This window comes from Rhinolophus sinicus, chromosome 3 (genome assembly GCF_057876585.1).
Source record: "Rhinolophus sinicus isolate RSI-liver-muscle chromosome 3, RSI-T2T, whole genome shotgun sequence".
Taxonomy (NCBI): Eukaryota; Metazoa; Chordata; class Mammalia; order Chiroptera; family Rhinolophidae; genus Rhinolophus; species Rhinolophus sinicus.
Genome location: NC_142503.1, coordinates 114,386,201 through 114,402,460, shown reverse-complemented (window position 1 = coordinate 114,402,460; position 16,260 = coordinate 114,386,201).

The following is a 16,260-nucleotide window of genomic DNA, read 5'->3' as shown; positions in this document are numbered from 1 at the left end:
GTACTTTGAAGGTGGCCATAGTGATATTCAGCAATAAGATATGTAGCGCTTTTTTTAGGATGAGTTCGTGAACTTAATTGTCCAACCTCATCTGTAGTAAACCTAGGCCTTGAGGGCCCCGTTGGCTTTCTTTCATAGGAAAGATAGAGGTGACAGTTGTACCTTTGGGTCTTCTTAACTTATTCACCCAGATCTGTTCTCATTATGATTACTCAAACACCACCGTTTAATATCAGAAAAAAAAAAGCCCATCAATGAACATGATTTCCCCCCTAAATAATGTAGGTCTGAAATATCAAGTGTATGTAAGAAATAGGATTCCAGCATAATCTGATGGGATTTTAATGTATCATACATTTAGCTTTAGTTTAAAAATATAATGGGTTTATGAGAAATAATAAAAGCATTCCAAAATTAGACCTCAACACTTAAAAACATGATAACATATCACAATAGTTTATAAGGCCCATAGGGGTGCTGTCTTAGTCCCAGCTATATTATCAGTATCTATGATCTTATTTGTACAGAATAAGTCTTCAATAAATGTTTATTGGCAGGAAGAAAGAAGGAGCAGAACAGGAAGGGAGAGAAGAAGGGAGGAAGGAAAAGAGAAAGGTAGAAAGACTTACAAAGTTTATAAAAAATTGGTAACATTTAGAAATTGAAACTAACTAGATTTATGAAATTTGTAATATAACTCTTTTACCTGCAGAAGATTTAAGTTAATTTTAATACAAAAGATAAAGATCACAATTTTTGATCCACCTGTTCTGTTGAAATCATTATCTTACTGAAAGAAAAGCCAATGCATTAAAAAGAAACTAATATGTCATCTGGGCCTGCTAAGTGAGGCTCATGATATGGAGTGATAACTAAAATTTCAAAGGCCAGATGGCTTATAACAAGAAAGGTAAAATAGTTACTATAAGGTTTAGATGATAATCAACACAACAATATAGCCCAAATCCACATAATTGAGAGCAGCAGTACATATAAGGAGGGGAAAAATATTTTTTTAAAAGTTGAAAGAATAAAAAGAATAAAATACCTAGGAATAAACTTAACCAAGGATGTGAAGGACCTATATGCTGAAAACTATAAGACATTTTTGAAAGAAATTGAAGAAGACACAAAGAAATGGAAAAACATTCCATGTTCCTGGATTGGAAGAATCAACATAGTTAAAATGGCCATATTACCCAAAGCAATATACAGATTTAATGCAATCCCCATCAAAATCCCAATGGCATTTTTTAAAGAAATAGAACAAAAAAATCATCAGATTTGTTTGGAACCACAAAAGACCCTGAATAGCCAAAGGAATCTTAAGAAAAAAGAACAATACTGGAGGTATCACCCTCCCTGAATTTAGCTTGTGCTGCAGGGCTATAATAATCAAAACAGCATGGTATTGGCAGAAAAACAGACACATAGACCAATGGAATAGAATTGAGAACCCAGAAATAAAACCACATAAATATGGACAGATAATTTTTGACAAAGAAGCTAAAAACATACAATGGAGGAAAGACAGCCTCTTCAATAAATGGTGCTGGGAGAATTGGATAGCCACGTGCAAAAGAATGAAACTTGACTGCTCTCTGTCACCATGTACCAAAGTTAATTCAAAATGGATCAAAGACTTAAGCATAAGACCTGACACAATAAACTGCGTAGAAGAAAACATAGGTACTAAACTTATGGACCTTGGCTTCAAAGAGCATTTTATGAATTTGACTCCAAAGGCAATGGAAGTAAAAGCTAAAATAAACGAATGGGACTATATGAAACTTAAGAGTTTCTGCACAGCAAAAGAAACCATTGACAAAATAAAGAGGCAACCAACTGAATGGGAGAAGATTTTTGCAAACAGTGCCTCCGATAAGGGGCTAATATCCAAAATATACAAGGAACTCATGAAACTTAACAACAAAAGAATAAACAACCCAATTGAAAAATGGGCAGAGGACCTGAAGAGACATTTCTCCAAAGAGGACATACAAATGGCAAATAGACATATGAAAAAATGCTCAACATCACTAATCATCAGAGAAATGGAAATAAAAAATGCAATGAGATATCACCTCACCCCAGTTATAATGGCTATCATCAACAAGACAAATAGTAACAAGTGTTGGAGAGGCTGTGGAGAAAAAGGAACCTTCATACACTGTTGGTGGGAATGCAGACTGATGCAGCCGTTATGAAAGGCAATGTGGCGGTTCCTCAAAGAATTACGAATAGAATTGCCGTATGACCCAGCAATCCCTCTCCTGGGTATCTACCCAAAAAATCTGAAAACATTTATACATAGACACGTGTGCTCCAATGTTCATTGCAGCTTTGTTTACAGTGGCCAAGACATGGAAACAACCAAAATGTCCTTCGATAGATGAATGGATAAAGAAGTTGTCATATATATACACAATGGAATACTATTCGGCGGTAAGAAAAGATGATATAGGAACATTTGTGACAACATGGATGGATCTTGAGAATATAATGCTAAGTGAAATAAGTCAGACAGAAAAAGCAGAGAACCATATGATTTCACTGATATGTGGTATGTAAACGAAAAACAACAAAAGAACAAGACAAACAAATGAGAAACAAAAACTCATAGACACAGACAATAGTTTAGTGTTTACCAGAGGGTAAGGGGGGTGGGTGGGAGATGAGGGTAAGGGGGACCAAATATATGGTGATGGAAGGAGAACTGACTCTGGGTGGTGAACACACAATGGGATTTATAGATGATGTAATACAGAATTGTACACCTGAAATCTATGTAATTTCACTAACAATTGTCACCCCAATAAATTTAAAAAAAGTTGAAAGTTTAACATTTCAAAATAGGTTATAATTTTATTTAGTTTTCAAATAAATCTATTTCATTCAAATTTTTGCTTAGAGTAAATAATGCTTATTGATTACATATTAACCTCTCAAGAATACTGTTTTTTTGTTTTTTTTTCCAAATGTGATTGCAACTGCATATATCAGGAGAATTGACTGAAACTCAGGAATGTTAGGGTGAGAATATAAATTGCCCACTTTGACACAGAAGGAACAAGAATTCAAGCTACAGCTACTGTTGTGGGGTGTCCTGGGATGCGATTTAATGTGTGAAGAAAATGTACTTTGGAGAGACAATAGAAAGCTAGTCTCAAGAAGGATTTTATCTGTAATTGTATTTTACGTGCTAGAATTGCAAGACAATGGCAAGGGTGTGGACTAAGTGTTGAGTGAGCTAAGGGCAAAATCTGCCTGGGACTACAGTGGGGTTAGGAAACCAAATCACACCGAAGCCGTCCAGTTTAGGATGCTTCAAATTGAACAGTGCTTATTAATAATGTACATAATTGTGAGTGTTCAACATATTTTCAGTAAGACAATGGAACTGGAATTGTGTGAGATGCTATGAGAAAATCATAATTATGAAAGTGCTTACTGTTGTATGTGAATTAGGAAATTTCTTTATGTTGGTGAGCCATGCAGATCAAAAGAGACACAATGACAGGAATGCAGATGAGTGCATGTAGAAAATTGTGTAGTAAGGCTACTTGACAACAAATTTCACATGAACTGTTTAAATCCAGTAAAAATTGTTTTCCACAGCGGGGAAAGTTTTTCAATGCCAAACCTTTGAAAATAAGAAAAAACAAATCTTAACTTTTGATATGTTTCATTCTAAAGTTTCCCATATATTATTATACTATCTGCCTTCCTTAGTGACTGAGATAGAAATACATTAATGTATTGAGTAGACAGACATTCAACAACTGTAAAACTGAAATACATCGTAGAGTTCTTACAAACAAGATGGACTTTGTACTAGACCTCTAGCTTTTATACTAATGTCCCTTAAAACAGAAATTATTTGGAATGTTTTTCAATGGGAGATGATTTGTTTTACTTCCTACTAGAGCTAGCTGTTCACTTACATGAGTTTATTAGTCTATGTTGTGTAGGCATGTATATGCATGTGTGAAAAGGGATGAAACATTTTTGTTAATCTGTTAAGACAAATTCTGAATCCATTTATGATTTCTCTTAAATTTCATGTCAGGATCACACATTTAAATTGTAAATAATTATTTCAATTTTCAACTGATTTTTTTCCCCTCTTGTGGCACTGATGGCCTCTGGCCACCATAACACAGGAGGCATTAGAGACCATGGGAATAGTGAAATGTGATATATTTCGCATATTTGCCATTGAGTAGTTTGTATGCCATTTGTAATTTTGACGGAACACCACATGCTGGCACAGTGTTACAGTCTGTGAGGACATCTAAAACATATAAGAAGTTATTCTTATTGCTAAGGCATGAGTGGTTTTACTGCACTTTTCTCAAGTAAAAATATAATGTAGCCTTTGAATTGGTTAATTTTAAGGAGAGAGTACAATTTTTTTTCTGACGATCTCATGAAGGATTTCAGCTCGGACAGTTCCACCAGATAGAAGGATTGAGTGGATGTTCTCATGGATTTAGCGGAATGGGGGAGAAAGGCACTTTGAGGAAGGTGAGGGAAATACCAGATTATCAGCACTTCACTGAGAAAAATCAAGTGATTCCAGATAAGATGTTGAAAACCTGTAAGAATGGCTTGTGACCAGGCAAGAGCACATTCATTTGTGATTTCTGTTTCACAGTTCTGTGGCACAAATTCCTAATGCATTTTTATAGATTTAATTGGCTGCCCTTAAACCACTGATTGGAAAATTCGTCATCATCATTTTTTCCCTTTATAAATTGTTCAAATTGTCTAAGGTGGAGGGTAGAGGCTTGAATGGTGGATTTATACTTCTCTTATACTCTGTGAGCCAAGTTCAATGAAGATTTTTAGAGTAGCCGTTGACACATGTCAAGGTCATCATCCTGGATCTCCCAAAATGGGAAATAACACATAAGATATATGCATATCGGCACAGAATGAACTCTGAAATCCATTCCTAGACAGGGAGTTTATAAAAACGCCATGTGGATATGCATATTAACAAGACATTGGGGATATATTAAAATAGTGGAAGGAGTGTAAAGTAAGGACATGTAATAGGCATGTTTTCCCTAAATTATCCTTAAATTTCAACAAGGAGAGTAAAGGAGCATGAGTCTGGAAGTATGAATGGGGAAAAGTGAAAAAATATCTCAAGTTTTAATAAAATTATTGTTAGTATTACCAGAAGGGGTCAGGAGCAAGGAAAAGCGTTAGCAATCAGGTAGATATAGACTTCATGGACAAAAATCTGTAGTCTGTAAAGGAGTGTGTAAATAGATTGTAGATATAAAGTATTAGCACTTACTTTCTGATTTTCAGAATTCACCTGTGAATTGTAACCTGATATTTTATTTTTATTTCTTTCATCACTCACATTTTGATGTTTAAAAGCTGTAATGATTGAAGCATCATTTTTTCTGTAGTCATATAACCATAAACTTCCGTTATCTCCAATAACTTTGGTCTAAATACTTGGGAATGTGAGCTCTTTATGTGGGTTAAGGATGAAGATGTTTCTGGGAATAAAGAGGCACTTGTTATTGTTCTCCTGACCAAAATCAAACCAAGTGTGCTCTGAAATGATTGTGTCCATAAAAAGGCCAGCGTGAGTATAATAGGACATTTTCGCTATGCAAATAGTATAAAACTCTAAAATTAAGTGGTTATTATGTTAACGGTTCTGGTACATTGGATTGTTTTTTAACTCAGTATGTGCCTCAAATGACCATGTTGTTGAAGCTTTAGACCTGGAGTTAATGGTGAGCTCTGCAATGATGGTTTGTTCCTGAAAATAAAATGAAACCTTTGCCTCTTTTGCTCTAGAAATGCTTTTAGATCATATGCATTAATTAGATTTTATAATATTGTTTCATTCCCAATGCTTTTGTTCAGGAAAATGTAATATTATAAGCTGCCGGTGTTCATTTATTGGGTGATTTAGTTGAGGACAATTTACTGTTACAGCATTTCAGATAGAAAACGTTTCCCAGCCTACTTGCTCACTTCATTATACTGGAGAAAAAGAAAGAATGGTAAATTAACCAAATTTCACAGACACATTTTAACAATTTCATACTGTAGCTTGTTTATAACATTACAAAATATATTCCAAGAAAGAAATATTGGAATGGGTTTTTGAAAAATTCTTAAGCCCTAGAAGACATACATCACACTGTCACAGTTCATAGTGGAGTGAACTAATAAATGCTTTGAGGGTCACAGTGTGTATGTAAATTTGGAGATTGTTGCCTCTCCCCAGTTTTACAGTGTAATAAGGTAATATGGCCTGCATTAGGGTTAATTTTGAATAAATGCCTAGGTCTGAACCACTGTAATTTTTTCATTATTAGAATCATCAGACTGGATTTCTTGATCTTCTCAATTAGGGGTGTTTCTTCTCATCAGTACCACTCCTTCACCTGGGCGCTGCTTTCAACCCATCCAATGGTTGTATAAAAATTCCTAACTGGGTATCACATTGAATTATTTCACTGCTTAATATTCCAGTGAAATAATTCAATATTAATATTTACTGGAGTATTTTCATGAACACGAAGTTGATAAATAGAAGTTCTGATTCTTGTTTTTATTTACAGGTAGATTTATCATAAAGTTAAAAACAAACAAACAAACAAACAAACAAACAAAAAACCCTGAGCTTCTGATTCTTTTACCTCCCCTGAGAAGGTCCTAGTAGTATATTCATGTGGTTGAGTATTTTTATGATTTTTCAACAATAAACGATTTTAACTGCAATTAGTTCAAACCCACTGACTTTTAGTACACTGATTTCCTGTTTATTATACTTTCTTTTTACTCAGGTGGTGGTGGAACGGCATGTTTGAGTTGCAGCTAAAGGGAAATGAGTTCAGTGGGATATATTTATATTTACAGTCATTTGTTTATAGTCAAATTATTGCTTGCTATATTCTGGTGTAGGGATAGTGCCAGAATTATTCCCACACCCACTGTGCTGATTTGGCTGATTTTGTGAGCCTGGTACAGGACCAGAGACTGCATTGCAATAAGAACCTGTCCTCTGGCCCTTGGCAATGGAAGTATATGGGTGGTGGAAGAGAAACTATGTTTGAGCTATATGGCAGCAGAGCTAATTTATGGAAACATTTCCAACTATTGGCACACATGCTAATGAGTGTTGTAATTTCAAAGGATATTTAAGATTAGCCACTGCACAAGAAAAACTGAAATGCTGTGAAGTTGTACAGCTTACAAGTACATTTGAAATTTGAGAGAGGAATGCCCAAATTTGACCATGACCATAAGTATTTAAATATTATTATCATTAATAAACTATGAAGCTGAAACATTTCTAAATTATCAGTATTGAAAAATAAAATTAAAAGTGAAATATTATAAAAATAAATTTGATACCCACATGCTGGAGGAGTTTCATATCTCAAAGTTTGAATTTGCCTTTGATTCTATTTAATGTAGAAAAATGAAAGATTATTATAATAATTACAATGAAGGATGATAACAGTAGAAATAAAAGTTGGTTGAAAGTTGAGAGTAAATGGTTTCTAATAGGACGGTGTCTTGTGTGTGCTCAGAGAGAGAAAAGTCGCCATTTTCATATGTGACTTGGAAGTGTTTCTCTTCCAGGAAACATTTGGTCAAAAAGGTCAGCTTAACCCTTTCCATCTATAGAAGAATCAGGCATCCTAGTAGGATTATGGAGGAACATTTGAAAATGACAATGAGAATAAAAGAAAGACAAATGATGTGGTCAGAACAAAATGGTAGAGGTAACACTTACTAAGAGGAGTAGCACAGTTGAAGAATAAGGAAAGATTCAGGGAAATAATTGGAAAGTACATGTATTTCTTACTCTAGGAATAAGCCAATTTGTAGTGGGATGAAAGCAAGGTAGACAAAAGAAAGAAAAGAGATAGTATTTTGAGCAACTTTGGAGATTAAAGCAGAAGTTAGAAAAATCAGTAAGCTAATACTAACAACTACAGGTTCTGTAAGCACTGCAGTGTCTCCATCACTGTGAGATGTGTCAAAACAACTTATTAACAGCATTAAACAACATGATGATTAGAACTACGTGTAAGTATGACTTTGGTCATGTGTCTTCTCACTTGGGGAAGAGTCCTAGAAATGCAACTGCTAGAAAACAGTAAATACATATATATTTCTACATATTCATAACTTTCCTTCCATAAAAAGTTATACAATTTTAGATTCTTACCAGCAATCTTTGAGAGTACCTGTTTTTTCTCAGCCACACCAATAAAGCATGTTGTCAAATTTTAGATGTTTGAAAATCTGATAAGTAAGACTTTGTATCTCAGGGTAGTTTTTAATTAATTAATTAATTAATTAATTAATTATTTTAAATTAAATTTATTGGGGTGACAATTGTTAGTAAAATTACATAGATTTCAGGTGTACAATTCTGTATTACATCATCTATAAATCCCATTGTATGTTCATCACCCAGAGTCCGTTCTTCCATCACCATATATTCGATCCCCCTTACCCTCACCTCCCCCCCCACCCCCCTTACCCTCTGGCAACCACTAAACTATTGTCCGTGTCTATGAGTTTCTGTTTCTCATTTGTCTTGTTCTTTTGTTGTTTTTGGTTTATATACCACAATTAATTTATTTTTTAAGATTTTATTAGGGAAGGGGAACAGGACTTTATTAGGGAACAGTGTGTACTTCCAGGACTTTTTTCCAAGTCAAGTTGTTGTCCTTTCAATCTTAGTTGCGGAGGGTGCAGCTCAACTCCAGGTTCAGTTGCTGTTGCTAGTTGAAGGGGGCACAGCCCACCATCTCTTGTGGGAGTCGAACAAGCAACCTTGTGGTTGAGAGGATGCGCTCCAACCAACTGAGCCATGCGGGAGGCAGCTCAGCTCAAGGTGCTGTGTTCAATCTTAGTTGCAGGGGGCGGAGCCCACCATCCCTTGCGGGACTTGAGGAATTGATGGAATTGAACTGGCAACTTTGTGGTTGAGAGCCCATTGGCCCATGTAGCAATCAAACCGGCAGCCTTCGGAGTTAGGAGCATGGAGCTCTAACCGCCTGAGCCACCGGGCTGGCTCTCAGGGTAGTTTTATGCATTTTTCTGATAGTGAGTAAGGTTGGTCATCTTTTTTATTTTAATTAAATTTATTGGAGTGACAATGGTTAGTAAAATTAGATAGGTTTCAAGTGTACATTTCTATAATATACAATCTATATATCACATTGTATGGTCACCACCCAGAGTCAGTTCTCCTTCCATCACCATATATTTGATCCTGTTTACCATCTCCTCTCCCTCCTTGATCTCTGGTAACCACTAAACTGTTGTCTGTGTCTGAGTTTTAGTTTGTTTGTCTTGTTTGTTTTCTTGCTTTTAGTTTTATATCCCGCATATGAGTGAAATCATATGGTTCTCGAATTTTACTATTTTGCTTAGCATGATTATTTCAAGATCTATCTATGTTATTGCAAATGTCAGGTCTATTTTCATTTCATTTTATTGAGAATTGTGTGTTTATATCTCTTGCACATTTTTATAGCAGGTTATTGATTTCTTCTTTTTTATTTTTAAGTTCTTTATGTACTATAAGTACTAATATGTCTTCAATGATGCAAGGTGCAGTATTTTCCACCAATTTGTCATTGTGTGTGTGTGTGTGTGTGTGTGTGTGTGTGTCTGGCACAAAGTAGGTGCTCACTAAATATCTATTAATGAACAGTCATTAAAAATGAATCATATCTCTTGGATTGTTCCCAAGTCTTTCAAAGCAGAATTAATAAAATCAATGTTACTGTAGCATTTTGCAGTGACCTACACAGTGTTATAATCCCAATGGTATTGTACTTAGTTGTTTAACTTTCTTCTTCATTATTTACGTTATGAATTCTCTTAGGTCAGGGTCCTTATCATGATCATTTGTGTATTCTGAATGTATAGTGTATTGACTGTAACATAGTAGGCATTTGAATAATATTCATTAAAATAATTCCAAAACTAAATGAACATACTGGCTAAATGCCAACAGTAAATATTCTGAGACATAGGAGGGAAAGTTGTTGTCTCCTTAAGGAAGGACTCGAGATAAAAAAGAGTTGACGGCCAAAATCTTTAATTGGAAAACCCAAGGCAGAAAATTCTTGGAGTTCTGTGTTCAGCAAGAAAGTAACATTTTAGTAGCTATAGAAGTTACATTCAGAGTAGAGTCCATAATGGATTACTCAATTAAGCCAGCTGTTTGCAAATCCTGAAGCACATAATAAAGGCACTCTTGGGTCTAAAAGGCCTTTTAGTGTTTTTCATGTCAGTGAAAAGGGGGAGAGTAACTTGAAATGTTCAGGAGATCGTCTGCATTTGTGGATTACATTCCAGAGATGCGTCTCCCAAAGTGTGAAAAGAAAATTGTGTTCATGGAATATTGATAATGTTAAGTGAAAAGAAACAAGAAGGAACTACTAAATGAAATAAAGTTCAAATAATTTCTTTACTGTAGGATTTCTCACAGCCTTTAATATGTGTTGTAATTCACCAAGGAGTGGATACAGAAGCCCATATTCTCCAAAAGATTTTATTTACATAATTTATTTATTTATTTGTTTGAGACACAATTTAAAGATATCTCCATGAACAGCAAATCTTTTTCCCTTAAATATATTGGGGCGACATCGATGAATATCATTATATAATTTTCAAGTATTTAATTCTATAACACGTCGTCTGTACAATGCATTGTGTGCTCACCATGAGAAGTCTAGTCTTTCATCGCCATATGTTTGAGCCCTTTTACCCTCTTTATCATCCTCCTACCTTTCTTTCCCTCCTGTAATCACTATACTGTCATCTATGTCTATGAGTTTGTTTCGTTTCTTTGTTTGTTGCTTTCTTTTTTATATCTCACATATGAATTAAATCATATGGTTCTTATTCTTTTCTGTCTGGCCTATGTTGCTTGGTATGATACTCTCGAGATCCATCCATGTTGTCACAAATGGCAGTATTTCATCTGTTCTTATGGCTGAGTAGTATATCATTGTATATATATACCATATCTTCTTTATCCAATCATTCATCAAAGGACACTTAGGTTGTCTCCATATCTTGTCCACCATGTATAATGCTGCAATGAACATAGGGGTACCTGTAGCTTTATAATTAAATATTTTCAAATTTTTCAGGTAGATACCCAGAGAGGATTTCTGGGTTGTATGGTAATTCTATTCTTTTTGAGGAAGTTCCATACTGTTTTCCATAGTGGTTGTACCAATTTACATTCTCACAAACAGTACATGAGAGTTCCTTCTCCACATCCTCACCAACATTTGCTATTTCTTGTCTTATTGATAATACCCATTTTAACAGGTACAGGCATGACGTGGTATCTCATTGTGGTTTTGATATGCATTTCCTTTATAGCTAGTGAAATTGATTGTCTTTTCATGTACCTGTTGGCCATTTCTATGTCTTCTTGGGAAAATTGTCTGTTCAGGTCTCGTCATTTTTAATTGGATTGTTTGTTTATTTGATGTTTAGTTGTATGAGCTTTTTGTATATTTTAGATATTAGCTCCTAATGGGAGGTCTTGTTTGTAAATATCTTTTCCCATTTAGATGGTTGCCTTTTTGGTTTTTTTTGCAGATCGTTTCTTTTGCTGTGCAGAAACTTTTTAGTTTGACGTAGTCCCATTCAATTATTTTTGCTTTCACTTCCCTTGCCTTTGGGGTCAAGTTCACAAAAGCTCTCTGAGACCAAGATCCGTAAGTTCAGTATCTATGTTTTCTTCTATATATTTCATTGTTTTAGGTCTTATATTTAGGTCTTTAATCCATTTTGAGTCATTTTTGCATGTGGAGTCCATTTGCAGTCTGGTTTTTGTATTTTTCTCAGCACCATTTATTGAAGTGGCTTTCCTTTCTCCATGGTATGTTTTTGGCTCCTTTTTCAAAAGTTAGTTGTTTATACATGTGTGGTTATTTTGGGGCTCTCAATTCTCTTCCTTTGTTCTGTATATCTGTTTTTCTGTCAATACTGTACTCTTTTAATTATTATAGTTTTGTAGTATAATTTGAAGTCAGGGAGTGTGATGCCTCTGGCTCTCTTCTTTTCTCATAGGATTGATTTGGCTATTTAAGGTCTTTTGTGGTTCCCTACAAATTTGATGATTTTTGTTTTATTTTTTTGAAAAATGTCATTGGGATTTGATGCAGATTGCATTAAATCTGTATATTGCTTTAGGCAATATAGCCATTTTAACTATGTTGATTCTTCCAATCCATAAACACAGAATATCTTTCTATTTCTTTGTGTCCAATTTCTTTCAACAATGTCTTGTAGTTTTCAAGACATTGTATAGGTTCGTTACTTCCTTTAAGTTTATTCTTAGATATTTTATCCCTTCGGTTGCAATTGCAAAATAAATTGTTTTCTTCATTTCTTTTTCTGATATTTCAGTGTTGGCATATAGGACCACAACTGACTTTGTACAATGATTTTGTATCCTGCAACTTTATTGTGTTTGTTCATTGTTTCTAATAGTCTTTTGGTAGAGTCTTTAGGGTTTCCTATATACATATGAGTAGAATCATGTCATATGCAAAAAAGTGACAGTTTGACTTCTTCATTCCCAATTTGGATACCTTTTATTTCTTTCTGTTGCCTGATTGCTCTAGCTAGGATTTCCAGTACTATGTTGAATAATTGCTATGAGTGGGCATCCTCATCTAGCTCCTGATCTTAAATGAGAAGCTTTCAGTTTTTCACCATTGAGTATGATATTAGCTGAGGGTTTATCATAAATGACCTTTATTATGTTGAGATATTTTCATTCTATACTCATTTTACTGAGTATTTTATTCATAAGTGGATGTTGCATCTTGTCAAGTACTTTTTTTGCATCTATTGATATGCTCATGTGATTTTTATCCTTTATAATGTTAATGTGATGTATTGCATTGACTGATTTGTGTATGTTGAACCATCCTTGAATCCCCACTTGATTGTGAAATATTATCTTTTCAATATATTGTTGTATTCAATTTACTAGTATTTTGTTTAGGATTTTTGCATCTTTATTCATCAGAGATATTGACCTGCAATTTTCCTTTTTTGTGTGTTATCCTTCCCGGTTTTTGGTATTAAGGTAATTTTGGCCTCATAAAATGAGTTAGGAACTATTGTCTGTTCTTCAATTTTTTGGAAGAATTTAAGAAGGATAGGTATGAAATCTCCTTTGAATGTTTGGTAGAATTCATTAGCGAAGTGATGTGGTCCTGGGCTTTTGTTCTTTGGGAGGTTTTTGATTACTGTTTCAATTTCCTTACTGTTGATCAGTCTATTTAGATTTTCCAGTTCTTCATGATTCAGTCTGAGAAGGCTATATATTTCTTAGAATGTTTCCATTTCTTCTAGGTTATTGAAATTGGTGGTATTATGTAGCATTTCATAGTATTCTTATACAATCTTTTTTATTTCTGTGGCATCTGTTGTAATTTCTCTTCTTTCATTTCTGATTTTATTTATTCGAGTCTTGTCTCTTTTTTCCATAGTGAGTCTAGCCAGAGGATTGTCAATTTTATTTATCTTTTCAAAGAACTGGCTCTTTGTTGCATTAATTTTTCCTATTGCCTTTTGTTCTCTACCAAAATTTTGATATGTTGTATTGTCATTCTCATTTTTTCTCTCTGTATCTTTTGATGTGTTCTTTGACTTAGTAGTTATTCAATAGCATGTTGTTTAATCTCCACATACTTATGGTTTTTCCAGCTTTCTTTTTCCCACGAATTTTGAGTTTCAAACCATTGATATCAGAGAATATACTTGATATGATTACAATCTTCCTAAAATTGTTGAGACTACAACATATGGTGTAACCTTGAGAATGTTCCATGTGAATTAGAAAAAATGTATATTCTTGTTTTCTGGCATGAAAAGCTCTGTAAATATTGATTATGTCTATTTGGTCTAATGTGTCATTTTAGGCTAATATTTCCTTATTGATTTTCTGTTTTGATGATCTGTTCATTGCTGTCAATAGGGTATTTGAGTCCCCTATTATAATTGTGTTTTTCTCAGATTCTCCCTTTAGTTCTGTTAGTAATTGCTTTATGTATTTTGGTGCTCCCAGGTTGGGTACATATACATTAGTAAGTGTTATGTGTTCCTTATAGATTGTCCTCTTTATCATTATAAAATGTCCATCTTTGTCTCTTGTTACCTTTTTTATGTTGAAATCTATCATTTTTCTGATATAAGTATGGATATCCCTGCTTCTCTCTGCATGCCATTTGCTTGGAGTGTCATTTTTGACTCTTTTACTTTGAGTCTATGTTTGTCTTTGTAGCTGAGATGGGTCTCCTGAGCGCAGCATATAGTGGGTCTTGTTTTTTAATCCATCTAGCTACTCTGTGACTTTTAATTCAGTCCATTTACATTTACTGTGCTTACTGATATATGAGGACTTCCTATAACTATGTTTTGTTTTCTGGTTGCTCTGTGTCTCCATTGTTTCTTTTCATGTGTGAACAGCATATCTTGATGTGATATATGGTTCTCAGGAAAAGGTGTCAATGACAAAGACCCTGGATTTAGGTAGCATTCTCCATGGGTTGCCACCATGTGCTGTGGGAATTTATCAGCAAGAACCATCTTCATATCACAAAAGGTCTTAACCTTGTATTGAGACACCATTTCATTGGTATATTTAACATTTATTTTTATTTAGGAAGATATATATCAGCTGACAGTTCACAATTGTGAAGATATTCACAATATCTTCAAGTGCTAACTTAAGGTGACAGAGTAGTTCCCGTATGGATTCTGATGGTCTGAAGCTACTATAATCATTTGCCGAGCACTGTAGGTATTTTCAGGCTTGTGATATGGTCAAAACACTTTGCAAATGTGAAACTTTTTTTTTTCTTTTTCTTTTTTTTTTTTTTTCTCATCATGTTTGGGACTATCTGCATTGTCATTGGGTGCAGGCTGCATTTTCCAACTGAATATTCTCCATATCTGAAATATTACATAAGACAGTACAGCAGCTGGGTTAAAAGCTGATTAATTTCAAAGAGCTCTCTAGCCTCATGATTATCTGCGTTCCAAAATAGAATAAGTGTGATTCTAGCCTACATAAAGGTTGCAGGCTACAGAAGGGCTGACTCCAAATGAAATGCCAAAAAATGCCACCATGTATTATACTTTACACTTGTCTAAAGCTGAACCTTTAGGAAACATTTGACTTAATCAACAAATATTTATTGGGCACCCATTGTATGCAAAATAGTTTGTTTTATGCTAACCCCTAGAGCAAAACAGCCTCAAAGTTTAATCAGCAAATAATTTATTGGAAACCGATGAAGGATGATACCACTAGAATTCTATGCACTAAACATTCATCCAAGCCATAGGAGCAATGAGTGAAAATACTTGAAGGAGTTTTATTGGGAAAGGATCATCGGTGATGGCAGTCTAGCCCCTCTAATTCTACATCCGTTCCCTTATAATAAATCTACATAAGGCAAATCAAACTTGTGGTTTTGACAGGGTTGGATCCTGACAGAGGAATGTATCAATAATTTCACCAATTATAGATTAATTTCCAATGAACTGGGTAATGAGTAATTAAAATCAGACAGAGAATGAAGAGTTTAAGCAAAGTGATCATTTCCAAGATTCAGGAGAGAACATCAAAGATAAATGCAATGTCAGTAGTGTGAGTGTTCAAATGAATCCAGGTATGGAGGGAGCTGGAACAGTGTCAAATGAAACAATACAATTCAGGAAAAGGTCCAGGGCTGAAATGGGAATCAAACCATACTTGATATTTGATAAATACCAACAAGTGAATAAAGAGATGAATAGAAGTTAAGACTGGAAACCAAATCAGAAAATCCAGAAAAAAATTAGAGAACAACATGGGCAAAAGTTATTGTGCTGATTTGAATGACAGGAGAAAAGGTACCTAGAGAGAGGAAAACATTAGTTTACCTTTTGTTTTTTCACTTAGAGATTAATACAAAGAAATGTGTAGTTTTGGGGACTCCTTAGGAAATTTAAATTCAAGACTGTTACATATGATTTTGTTTTTCTTGCTGAAAATGGACCCCTGAGAAAAGCAATCTCTGTGGTTTTACCCATTCTATCATCTAAGCAGAAAAGAACTAGGGTTCGGTGGAATGGGGGGTTGCTCCATCTGCTCCAGTTCATGTGGGGTGTAGAAAAAAAGATTATTCTAGAGGAATCAGGGCAGAACTTCCACTCAGTAGCATC